The 12,672-nt window shown below is 49.2% G+C and overlaps 1 long non-coding RNA gene across 1 annotated transcript; it reads left to right on the top strand.

The window, feature by feature from the left end:
* The first annotated feature begins 624 nt into the window (after nt 1–624).
* LOC125549062 lies at nt 625–4,739 on the top strand. The gene is made up of 7 exons (XR_007301233.1): nt 625–693; nt 1,436–1,506; nt 1,595–1,704; nt 1,791–1,867; nt 1,966–2,148; nt 2,472–4,151; nt 4,540–4,739. It is a non-coding gene; the product is annotated as an uncharacterized LOC125549062 (long non-coding RNA).
* Nucleotides 4,740–12,672: the final 7,933 nt, after the last annotated feature.

Raw genomic sequence — 12,672 nt, 5'->3', positions numbered from 1 at the left:
TGATGTGGTGTCATTTTGCAACAAATATTTGGTAGTTCTTTCATAAAAAACAATCATTGTTGCTCAAAAAATAGACAATACTTTTCTTGTGAAAAAACTTAATTTTATTAAATTACGACTAATTTAGATGGTCATAACATCTTTAAAGTGTTTACTGTGTTCTAATTGGTCTATAAGCCTCTCACGTGGATCATGCCTCCAACACCGTTGGATACCGCTGGATCCGACGGCAGCCCTCATCCCCCTCACACTCTCACCCCTCGCCCGTCTCACCCCCTCGTCCAAACCCTAGCTTTCCTCGCGCCGCACCCGAGCCGTGCCTCCTTCCCTCCGCACGCCGCCACAGCTCGCCACCGACGGCCTCCACTTCTCTCCCACCCGCCTCTCTCCCACCCCAGACGGATCGCCCAACACATCCATCTCTCCTCTCCTGCAACCCCTCTCTCTCTCGCCCCGCACTTCACAGCGACAACAAGCACTCCCAGATCCCTCCAGATGCCGGACTTGGAGGAGTCTGTGCAGCCCAAGCCCGCCGACACCTCCGCCTCGCCCCCCGCCGCCGGTAGAAGATGGAGGCCCCGGGCTCCCCCTACGCCTCGTCGCCCTAGTCTGCGCCCAAGCGCGCGCCCCTCTCCTCCCCGCTGCCCCCGCAGGACCGCCCCGACGCCGACCACGACGCCGCCGAGCCCGAAGGTAACTAACCACACGCATCCATGTGTTCTCTCCGCGAGCTAAGCTCCGGGTCCGCTCGCGTACGAGCGTGGCCACCGCGGCCGCACGCGCGGATCTGCGAGATCCGGGCCCTGGCGCCCCGCCGCGAGCCTGAGATCTGCGGCCGGCCGTTGTGGTGGCGCCGGATTTGTGGTGGCCGGTTCCATGGCAGCGGGCGCTCACAACTGGCCAAGGATCATTCATGCTGCAGTGCACGGGGGGATGGCGGTTTGGTTAATGTGCTCTGGTTCGTTCGTTGGCTGATTCAGTGCCATTGCCTGTGCTCGAGTAGAGTTTAGTACACTACAGCGCGCCTGATTGTGCACAGCTACACTTATTTACTTTGTTTCAGATGCGTGATTGTAGTTTTCTTTGTTATTCCGGAGTAACAAAATTTTCTTTTGTGCTGTGCTGCAGAAGACGTACTCTTGTGTAGTTCAGTTAGAATAATTGCGATCTCTATTATCCAGTATGACCTTATAATAGTTTGGAATGATCTGTTTTGATTTACGAACACTTACTAGCCGTAGTAGTCAGTCCTTAGCTCTGTATGGTGGTCGTTGCTTCGTTGAATTGCTTGGCGTCGCTGTAGCCGTAGTATCCAGTGCTACTGTTTCCACAATCGATGCTTACGGCCACTGCACACAGTCTATTTTAATCCTTAGCATCCACTTCATATTCTTCTAGTACTGATATTCTTCTCTGAATTCATAATTTTTCGCAGAGAAGCTGCAACCTGCAGAATGCAAGAAAGGGCTGATGTGTGTTGCGTCCTCGCCATTTCTGGACATCAAGGTTGGGCAGACCTACCAGATGTCTTGCTTCATTCGATTGTTGATCTGGTGGGCTCCTTCTCTGACCTTCTTGCCTTCGCGGTCTGCAGGTTCTTGCCTTCGATTGTCAGATCCACCCTCCTCGCGCTGGACGGAAACCCTAGCCGCCCGTCCATGGCGACCCACCGCAGCACCCAAAGGCCTCGACGACGGCGGTATGGTATGAAACCCCCTCCCCCTCCCCCACTTCTTCTTCTCCTTCGAACTCCCTCTGTCTCACCCCCGTCTCTGTCTTTGCCTCTTCAGGTAGGAGAAACGGCGACCAGCGACAGCCATGGCGACCCACCGCAGCCTCCAAGACCTCGACAACGGTCAGTGCTACAGTATGAATCCCTCCTCCCCCTTCTCTTCTACTTCTCCTTTTTCTCAACGTCTCCCCCTAACCCCAATCTCGTTTCGTCCCTTCCCTTCTTCTCTGTAGGTGAGGTACAGCAACCAGCGACGGGACGATGCCTAAATCCACTGGTACAGGAGAGCAGCCATGGAATGGAAGGTCCGTTCCACCCGTTCTTCCCCGCTTGATTGACTCTATCTAAGAGTTCTTCGGTTTCAAGTGGATTTTCTTCTGGGCTCCATAAGTCAAAATGGAGACCGCCACCACATGGTATGTGCTGCCGTTTTGCTTGCCAGATTCCCAGTCCTGCGATGCCACTAGCAGCTAGATCTCCTTTATTGCCTAATTATCGTTCATTGTTTTCTTAAGATCCGGTAGTTTTCCCTCACGGATTGACTTGATTCTGTGGTGTGTCACTTCAACCTGCACGATTGGACTCTTTTGAATCAAATGTAGCATAGGTTTGATTTGTTCAAGATGACTGCACAAATCATAGGGCTAACTGTCTCTATTCTGTGTACTGAATGTAGAACAGAGCGTCTCCTGTTTTTGGATACATAATGAATTGATGATGTTGAAATGTGCTACTGTAGGTTTCCATCAACCCGGAGTCCAAATCAAGGGCTGTGAACAGGGAGGTACTCAGTGAGCTAATCAAGTTGCACGGGAAGACATTGTGGCTTATGCGCCTCTGTTTTTTTGGGACTGCCATTGTGGCTGCTTCTTGTTGGTTGCAATCAAAATCAATGACAAGCTAGCAAGCAATCATGCGTGTGTGGCCATGGCCTTCTTTAGAATAGGGGTGCCACTGATCTACTAGAACTGAATTGCTCCCCTGTTTTGCTGTGGTCGTATGCTCTGTGGTCACTGATGCGTGCTGCATACCTGTAGATTAGGACCAAAATTTGAGCAGTTTCAGTCGTGCAGATTATAACTGAATCATGCCCTGCTTTGTTGTAGTTGTATGATCTTACTGCTGAATTGATTGTTGTATTGTTCAAACTAAAGTCTTCCAGTTGGCTTGCTACAATGTATTATATCACTGTACTTCAGACTTATTGTAGTATTTAGGCCTGGGCGCTTTGGAATTTAGCTGTAGTCTGTCCCTTAATTTACTCCGCACTTTGCTCTGCTTGGTGATTGGCCTGCCATGCTACTCCATGGTCACTGATGCGTGCTGTATATACAGATTAGGACCAAAACTGGAGTAGTTATGACAACATTTTGATATTCCTTTGCTAGCACATGTCCTTTATCTCTTAGCATATACTATGATTATGACGTGTGGGCTCTTGGAAAAGCCATCTGTCTGTGTTTCTGTAGTTATTTGTATTAAGTGCTCCACATTTGTTTTTCAACATGGACAATCCATAATCAGCTTGGTTGTTATAAGTGTAATATAATTTATCTTTGCTTAATTTGTATCTGATTCCACTGTTTGATTCCTCCCTAGATTTGTGTCTAGTTTAAACATTACATGGAATATTTTTCAGCAGTCTGGTAGGCAACGATGATATCAATATAAGAGGTTATCTTAGCTTGTTAGTGTGTGCTTAGTGAACTATATGAGCTCTCTTTATTGCATCTTGTATGCTCATACATTAGCATGAAATAGTATTGCTCATACAGTACATGGAATATTTATGAGCATAGTTTTTGTGCCGTATCCATTTCACACCTGGCATCTGCCATTGTAACTTCATGCTGATGTAACATGTGAATCTGTTGGTCCTTCTTATTGTCTTTAAAGAAGTCAATGTACCTACCTATTTTTATGCTCTGTTATTATCTTTGATCAGTGTCAGTTGTGTCTCTTAGAGATACACTCCTACCTTTTCTGACTTGAGTTGTTAACTATTGTTCCATACTTCTGTTAGTTATAACAAAAAATCTTTGAATTTGGTACTGCATGAGTTTTTACTACTGCTAATAGGGAGTATTTGCTACCACTAAAACAGCGATTTTGTATGCACTGCTACCTGATGAGTGATGAGTGCTTTCTTGGTAATATTTCACCTTGGCATGCATACGTTTGTTCGGTTTGAACTTTGCATGACATGATATAATTATTTCCAGTGTTTTTCTCAACTTATTTTCATTGCCACTTGATATATAGTTAGCTTGTACTTGAAGCTGTGGGTTAATGTGGTGATTTTGTTCTACTTGGATGCATTGGTACCCCCATAATCGAGTGCATGGATGCAATGGCAAGAAGATCATGGCTGTACGCATCATCAAGCACACCATGGAGATAATCGACCTCCTCACCGATGGTAACTCAATCTAGATCATCACTTTATACTCTCCTACTTTTGTGATGTTAGTATGCTTCTGCTGACTAGTATTGTTAGATCTTGCCAGTAGTAGAATGGTATTTTGTTTTAGGCACAATGTGTTGCAGCGAAGTCTTTTGCATGATCTGCACTTGCGCAATGCATATTTGTCTCTGTTTTCTTGTATGAATGAGTACCTCATTTTAAGTAGCTGGAGAACAAAAAGCATGGTACTAGCTGAATTTATGTTGTCATTCTAAATAACTGTCCTTTTTTGAATGGTCAATTCATACTATATATTGGCATCTGTCCTTTTTTTAATGGCCAATTCATAGTATATTTGGCTTCTGTTTTCTAATTCTTCTCTGCTAATTCATGACAGGAGCAGGTGCCTAGTTTGTGATCGCTATTGAAGGAGCTCAATGCTGAAGAACATAACACTTGTAGAGTTCTGATGGCTATCTTGTATTACACTTGTAGAGCTTGTAACTGTTATTACACTTGTAGAGTTTTAATGTCTATCTTGTATCACGAGTTATTTGTACAACTAAGAAGTATTATGTGGTCTGTACTGAAACGAGCTTCTAAGATCTCTGTACTGAAACGAGCTGATATTATTTGAAGTATTATGTGGTCTGTTCCAATTTAAATACTGGTTATTTATTTACTGTTAAATTGAAATAAGAAGAATATGACTCTGACATCTGGGACCCATTGATTAGCATTGATTAGAACCTGACAACCGTGGCCCAATCTGACTAGTGGACCCCTTTAAAAAAAGAAAAACTGAGTATTAAGAAAGAAGGCCATGGCCCAAAAACAAAAAGGCTGAAATATTAGGCCAGGCCCATGTAGCCGACCAGAATGACAAAAAAATGATGACTAAAAAGGCTGAATTAATGGGCTCGGCCCATGTAAAAGACAGAATTGGACCGGGCTCATTCTAAGTAACGACCTTTTCAATTCGTCGCAATTTTGCCACGTCAGATTGCCACGTCGGATCCGACGTGGCCTGGGCAGACAGCCAGCGACCAAAACAAAAGGTCATGGGTTCCACGACCTTTTGTTTTGGTCGTAAACGTCTACGACCTTATCCCGAAGAAGGTCGCTATAGTCAGTTTACGACGCCCAGCTTTTGACCTTATGTTTTTGGTCACAAAAAGGTCATAAATGGAAATTTGTGACCATTCAGTGACCAATAGTGGTGGTCATAAGTTGACATATTTCTTGTAGTGGTGCTCCATAATTGCAAACAAAGACATGGATGGATAGAGCACTACAATATTAACAAAACTCCTTTACTGATCATCCTCAAAAGAGGCACGGATCACTAGGAAACAACATGAACATGTGGCATCATGAGATAAACAGATCCAGGACTTAGTGGAAATGCTAAGTCCCTGAAAACAGAATTACCAAGTGCACCACTTTGCAAGCTTGCATGCCTGCAGGTCGACTCTAGAGGATCCCCGGGTACCGAGCTCGAATTCGCCCTATAGTGAGTCGTATTACAATTCACTGGCCGTCGTTTTACAACGTCGTGACTGGGAAAACCCTGTCTAAGATGGAGTAGCAGATCTGACAATTAACTCAAGTAGCCCTCTTCTAACAGCATTTCGGGCATCAAGATGAACTCAAATGAAAATGATGCAATGGAATGAAATGATGTACTCTCAGAGACGAACATTTTGATATGCTATATGCATGAATCAGAGCTACGGATGCAAAGTTACGATGTCATGAACATGGGCATATGAATCTGGGAATTTCGGGGACTTAGTGAAATTTCACCTCCGCGAAAAGTCAACGCGGGACGGAGGGATCCGGGACGGCGCGGTGCAGATCTGAGGCGGGGTGTTTGGATGAGATCCCGGTGGATCTGATCCATCTTCCCGGATCTGACCGGAGAAGAGCTCCGGCGAGGTTGGAACTCCGGCGAAGGGCAAGGCGGGGCTGAGCGGTGTGCCCGGATGGATACGAGACGACGGCCGGCCGGCGGAGGAGGCGGTGGGGCCGAGCTTGCCGGCGGGAGGCGCGGAGATGGCGGGGTGGCGACTCAGGCGGAGGAGCAAACGGCGACGGGGCGGCGCGCTGCAGGCGCATGGCGGCGGCGGCGGCGAGCTCTGCGGCGGAGGAAGACAACGGCGGCGAGGCGGAGCGTCGCCGGCGGCAAGGCGGAGCGTGGCGAGGGCGCGAGGCGGCGGGGTTCCCAGGCGGCGACGGCGGCAGTTGGGCCCTCGGGGGCCGGCTCCGGGCTTCCCGGGCCGCGCGGTGGGAGCGGGCGGTGCTGGACAGGTGGCGGCATACGGTTGGCGGCGGCGACACGTCCGGCCAGGGCAGACATTGTCCGGCGGCGCGCGATGGAAAAAAATTAGGGTTAGGGTGGAGGAGACCCGGATTTCGGGGGAGATGCACATATTTATAGGTAGGGGGAGCTAGGAGAGTCCAAATGAGGTGCGGTTTTCGGCCAAGCGATCGTGATCGAACGATCGAGATGATGGAGGAGGTTTAAGTGGGTTTTGGGACAAATTGGAGGGGTGTTGGGCTGCAACACACACGAGGCCTTTTCGGTCCCTCGGTTAACCGTTGGAGTATCAAACGAAGTCCAAATGGTACGAAACTTGACAGGCGGTCTACCGGTAGTAAACTAAGGCCGCTTGGCAAGTCTCGGTCCAATCCGAAAATGTTTAATCCTCACACACGGGAGAAAGGTAGAAATGACCACCTGAGGAGAACGAAGCGCCGGAATGCAAAACGGACAACGGGAAAAATGCTCGAATGCATGAGATGAACACGTATGCAAATGAAATGCACATGATGACATGATATGCAATGCATGACACGCAAGCAAAGACAAGGCAACAACAGCGAATAACTGCACGACACCTGGCACATCGGTCACGGGGCGTTACACAACTCTTTGTTCATGGTTAGGAAACATAACCATCTTTGATTAACGAGCTAGTCAAGTAGAGGCATACTAGTGACACTCTGTTTGTCTATGTATTCACACATGTATTATGTTTCCGGTTAATACAATTCTAGCATGAATAATAAACATTTATCATGATATAAGGAAATAAATAATAACTTTATTATTGCCTCTAGGGCATATTTCCTTTAGGGCCACCCATATCTCTGCTAGCTTCACCCTGTCCTCCATGGACAGCGCGGCCTCCTCCAAATCCTCGTTGTCTGCGCTGGAGTAGTATGAACTGGAGTCATCGACGTCGTCCAGACCTAAGTGGTCATCGGGGCCGAGGCCAGGAAGGTCTCCGTACCCGCCCGCGCCATCAGCGCCGCCGGGAGTCGTCGCCACCATCGCCTGAGAGGGGAGAGGGAGACGAGGGAGGGGGAGAGGAAACTAGGGTTCATCGCGTACGGGTTCGACCCGACCTAGCTACTTGGTGAGACCAAGCCGGGCTGGATCGAGTGACCGAGCGGGAGCGAACGGGTAGGCCATCGTGGCACCTGACAAGTGGGCCCGGTCGGTCAGATACGTGGTCAATACGCGCTTATACGGATGTCAGACCGTTTTGCAACACTTAGGCTTAGAGTTGGCACTGCATGGCAAAAAAAATAACTAGTGGTACTGATTCGTCACAACGTGCCGAAGTGTGGTAGTTCCATGCAATTAACTCTTGAGGCTGAGGTGAAAAGGGTCAGCAAACCCAAAATCAGAAGCTATTTCGTGGCAGTAAGCTGGACCTCCCATGTCGTCGTGTGGGCTCTTGAAGAGCTCTAGTTTACAAGCTTCACTCGTCCATTTTGCACCGATCAGAGGCTTCAGCTTGACATTCACATTACCCTTTTTTTATTAATAGTAATTAGTACCGTAGCAATTAGAAAATTGATAATGGTTAGGCCGAAATTTGAAAAATAGGAAGGACGCTACTGACAACGGCGTCCAGGCTGGACGCTATTGCGAATGATGTCCACGGCTGGACGTTGTTATAAACAGCGTCCAGTTATGTGGTTCGGTCAGGTGCTCTTATTTTAACTATATTGAAATTATTTCCTCTAATAGATTTAATATGTGAGCTTTGGTTTTTTTGTGATGGTTGTGAGGCATCGATAACAAATCACTGGAATGCCCATTTGTTCCATTCTAGACCAGTTTGCTTTTGCCAAATTAGAGGAGAAATAGTCTTAACACACATGAATGTATATATTTCTAATTCATTAGCTACTAAAACTATCGCAAGAAAGTCTAATTATGCATTCTACACCTAAGCCTTGATTGCTTTCTAGGTTGCCTTGCGGGCGAAAGCTTCCAGCAATTCAACCATGGACAGTGTGCTCTAGTACACTCCTTGCTACTAAGAAAACAACTTGAGTGGTGAGATAGTCAGGAGGCCTCCCCTCTTTCCCCTCTCCCTTCTACGTCGCTCCCGTGAGCTATCGGGGGTAACCCTAGCCACCGTCGTTGGGGTTCCCCCTCCCTAATCATTGACAAAGGGCGTGGCCGGGCGAAGCCCTGTCGGCGCAGGCGGCGACGGGGAAGTTTTGTCTTCCATGCACAGGAGGTTAGGCCTGGGCCAGATTGAGCAGGCATGGACACCTCGTTGGAAAACGGGTGTGGTGGTGCGCCGAAGCGGTTACAAACGGTGTTGTGGTGGCGGCGTGATGGGCGGCGCAGGCTGTGACCGGCACATCCTGCTAGGTGCGGCGGCGTGGGTCGTCGTGGGTGGTGCTGGCTGCAGGCGGCTACCCCTACCATGGGCGTGCGGGCGGCATGGTGTCCGATGTTCAGCGACCAATAGTGGTCTCGGAGACGGAGAGTGCGTGCCACAGGGTAATCCTTGTTTGGCTTGCACCAGGCCAATGGTAGCGGCAACTGTAGACGTGGCTACCTTCGTGAAGGCGGCGTTGCGGCTACTCTCCTCCTTCGGTTTGCTCGTGAAACCCATGATTTTTTTGAATCGGCGGTGGAGGTGCTCTGGTGTCGTTCCTTTCCTGAAGGCACCGTCTTGGAGTCCATGATTCATCAGGCGCAACGTCGTCTCTTTGTGACACCTCTGTCACGGTGGAGCACTCCAACCGCTTCTTGCAGGACTCTCTTTGTATTCTTGTTGTGATCTTGGAGTGGGTTGTGGTGGTGTCGCTGTTATTTTGCATTGTTGTATCCTATCTCGGATGTATATGGTGTGGTGTCGAGTTGTATGATCGTTGTGTTATCTATAAAGCAAGGTGTGAGCCTTTTTCGGTAGAAAACAACTCAAGTTCATGCCAACATGCACAGATATTCACGCACAAATTCACAACGCATCCACTCACACGGTTACGCATGCCTAGTGTAGGAGAGCGAAAAGGGTGGAGAGAGGGCTCACGCTGACATGTTAGTAGTTAGTGTTGCTAGAGATGGCTCCGAGCATAACAGGGAAGAGGTCGGGCGGTCCTTGTTGAGGAGGATATGACTGTCGGAGATGGACAACCACGGCCCCGGCAGCAACGGGGGTTTAGCGGATCACCATTGCGAGCGAGGCACGACGATGGGAATTGGCAAAGAGGGATAACAAGGAGTGAAATGAGGGTGGTGCGTTGCTAGAGTGCCATTTTCGGCGGGCTAGAGGTGGCGGAGTCTAGCTTTGGTCCTGCAGAAGTTGCTGAGGGTACAAGTCGAAGGCCGGAGATAGCCGGACAGGGTCTGGTCGAACCAAACACAGTGGACGCTGTTTATAAGAGCGTCCAGTTTTGGACGTTGTTGGTATTGGCGTCCAGCCCTGGACGTTATTATTTCTAGCGTCCTTCCTATTTTTCGAATTTCTCATTAGTGTTTCTTAGTTTCAGAATTACTGAAATATTAATTATCAATAATAAAAATTTCGGGTTCGTCGCGTACGGGTTCGACCCGACCCAGCTACTTGGTGAGACTGGGCCGGGCTGGATCGAGTGACCGAGCGGGTGCGAGCGGGTAGGCCACCGTGGCACCTGACAAGTGGGCCCAGTCGGTCAGATACGTGGTCAATACGCGCTTATACGGCTGTCAGACCGTTTTGCAACACTTAGGCTTAGAGTTGGCACTGCATGGCAAAAAAATGACTAGTGGTACTGATTCGACACAACGTGACGAAGTATGGTAGTTCAATGCAATTAACTCTTGAGGCTGAGGTGAAAATGGTCAGCAAACCCAAAATCAGAAGCTATTTCGTGGCAGTAAGCTGGACCTCCCACGTCGTCGTGTGGGCTCTTGAAGAGCTCTAGTTTACAAGCTTCACTCGTCCATTTTGCACCGATCAGAGGCATCAGCTTGACATTCACATTATCACCCAAGGAGAAACACTCGCTGGCCAGCACAACCACCATATGCTCCAGCACACGACCCCTCTCCGCGATGAACTTGAGGAAAGCGATCTCGCTTCTCGACCCTTGGAACTCCTACAAGAACACCTTCTAAACTCTGCAGGACGCATTTGGTGGGACCGCCCTCCTGCCGGAACTTGAGATTAACCTTGTGAGTGGACTCTTCAGGTATGTGGCGGGACTGCGAATAAAATCGATCAGCAAATACATACTTCAGGTACCTTATCTATGAGAACATACCATGCAACAGCAGGCCAGCAATCACATAATTAATCAGATTCACAGTTCTGACTTTGCAATTAACTCTTGAGGCTGAGGTGAAAAGTTGTGCAGATCCTGCGGAGGAGGAACTCCAGGACGGGGCTTCTTTCAAGCATGAAGGCCAGATTATGGTCCTCCATGACAGTCATGCAGAGGCCGAGCTCCCGGAGGTTGGGGAATCTGGCACTGCGCGGCACCGCGTGGTGTCTGGGAGCCTCCACACGCTGAGATAGAGGCAGGTGAGGGAGGCGCAGCTGAAGATGATGGCGGGGAGGCGCAGGTCTGTCGGCCAAGGGCGGTTGGCAAACACGAGTTCATGGACCCCCCTTGGCGACGAGGATGTCGAGCCAGCGCGCCATCTCGCCCCGGTGCTCCTTCATTTTATGGTCCGGGTGAGGTGAACGCAGCGAAAAGGCCCCGGGTGCACCGAGAGGACGCGGGACACCGCGGGGGTGACGGCGCGGGGAGAGGGAGCGCCGATGACGAACTGCTCGGCCTCCCCGGCACCCGGAAGCAGGTGGCTGTCGACAAGAGTGAGGGGCGCCGAGCGCCAGAGTCGGCGCCACCGCGAACGAAGCCGACGCGCCCAGATCAACTTGCAGGTCGCAGTCTCCACATCGCAGCGCCACAGACAGGGAAACGCCCGGCCACCACCTTCCCTGGCCCTGGGGCAAGCACAGGCTTGTCCCGCGGCCCCTTCGTTGGCGGCGATGCAGGGGAGCTGGGGCTGGAGTGGCTAGGGTGGCGGCGAGCTGTCGCCCGAGCAAGGCCACGCGAGGGTCGGCCTTTTTCAGTGATTTATTGTTTCTTGAGGCGACTTGTCCGCCTCTGACTACTGAGGCTGAATTGGCTCAATTGTGCACAGAGCAGTCTATTGCAACTAGGGGGCGATGCCTTTGGATTAATTTTGTTCCTAGGTTCGCAACTGAATGTACACATACAGACTTTAGTCACGTCGTTTAATCGACGAAGCTCTTGATTTGCAAGAAAAAATTGAGACGCATTCAACCAACCAATGCATGCACCAGCATATATGACCAGCGGCTTCGCGAGTCGCTGAATTGGCTCAGTTATGCGCAAAACAGAGTGCAACTAAGGAGGTTGGGAATCAGGGCCGGGCCGGCAAAATCCGGGGCCCTGTGCGAAACTACGAAACAGGGCCCTATCACACTAAAAAAAATAAACTCACGAGCAATTATAATGTATATATGTATCTCGCAAAATATATTTATAATATATAATTGTATATAATATAATGTTTCCAATCGAGGGGCTGCCTGAGGACTGTCGACAAATCGCTGATCGATCTTCCTGTAGGTTTTAGCAACGGCGACGTGATCGATGTTTTGCGATTGATCTGACTACCTATCTTAAACGGATACGATAGGTATATTTATGGATAGAGGATGAATAAAATGGTTCAACAGTGCATTAGAAACTAAATTAATAATAAATTACTTATGTCTTATAAATTTTCAGGAGCACTGAAAGTACGAACAACTTCCCCTGTAGACTGTAGTTTCCCGTAAGTCCTCTGTAGTTTCGTACTAGTTTGTTTATGTTTTTTCTGTCGATGGATCTAAGTGTTCGTATGGAAGAGATCTATATGCAAATTCTCCTCAATAGTTTCTCTCACATAAGTCTCCAGCACTAGCAGCATGGATGGGGTACAAAATAAGAGCAAAGAGGACGGATCAATGGATCTTACTTGCGATTGCATGATGGATCGGCGAGACGCTGCGTCGCTGCCGGTGGCGCGGAGAGACCGGCAGATGGCGATGTGGCAACTGCCAGGTGACGGCGGCGCCGATATGTACCCGTTGTTATGCGCGAGGGTTTGTGTTAGCAATCAGGATTGAAGCAATCAGACGGCGATAGACTCCTGTCGTGAAGATCCCCTTTTTTTTTCTCTTTTGAAGGTGGGACAAGGTTATGATCGAGCAGCGGGGGATCGCCT

Source organism: Triticum urartu, chromosome 3 (genome assembly GCF_003073215.2).
Source record: "Triticum urartu cultivar G1812 chromosome 3, Tu2.1, whole genome shotgun sequence".
NCBI classification, from domain to species: domain Eukaryota; kingdom Viridiplantae; phylum Streptophyta; class Magnoliopsida; order Poales; family Poaceae; genus Triticum; species Triticum urartu.
Note: the sequence above shows the minus strand (reverse complement) of the source record. Positions and strands in the feature narration are given on the sequence as shown.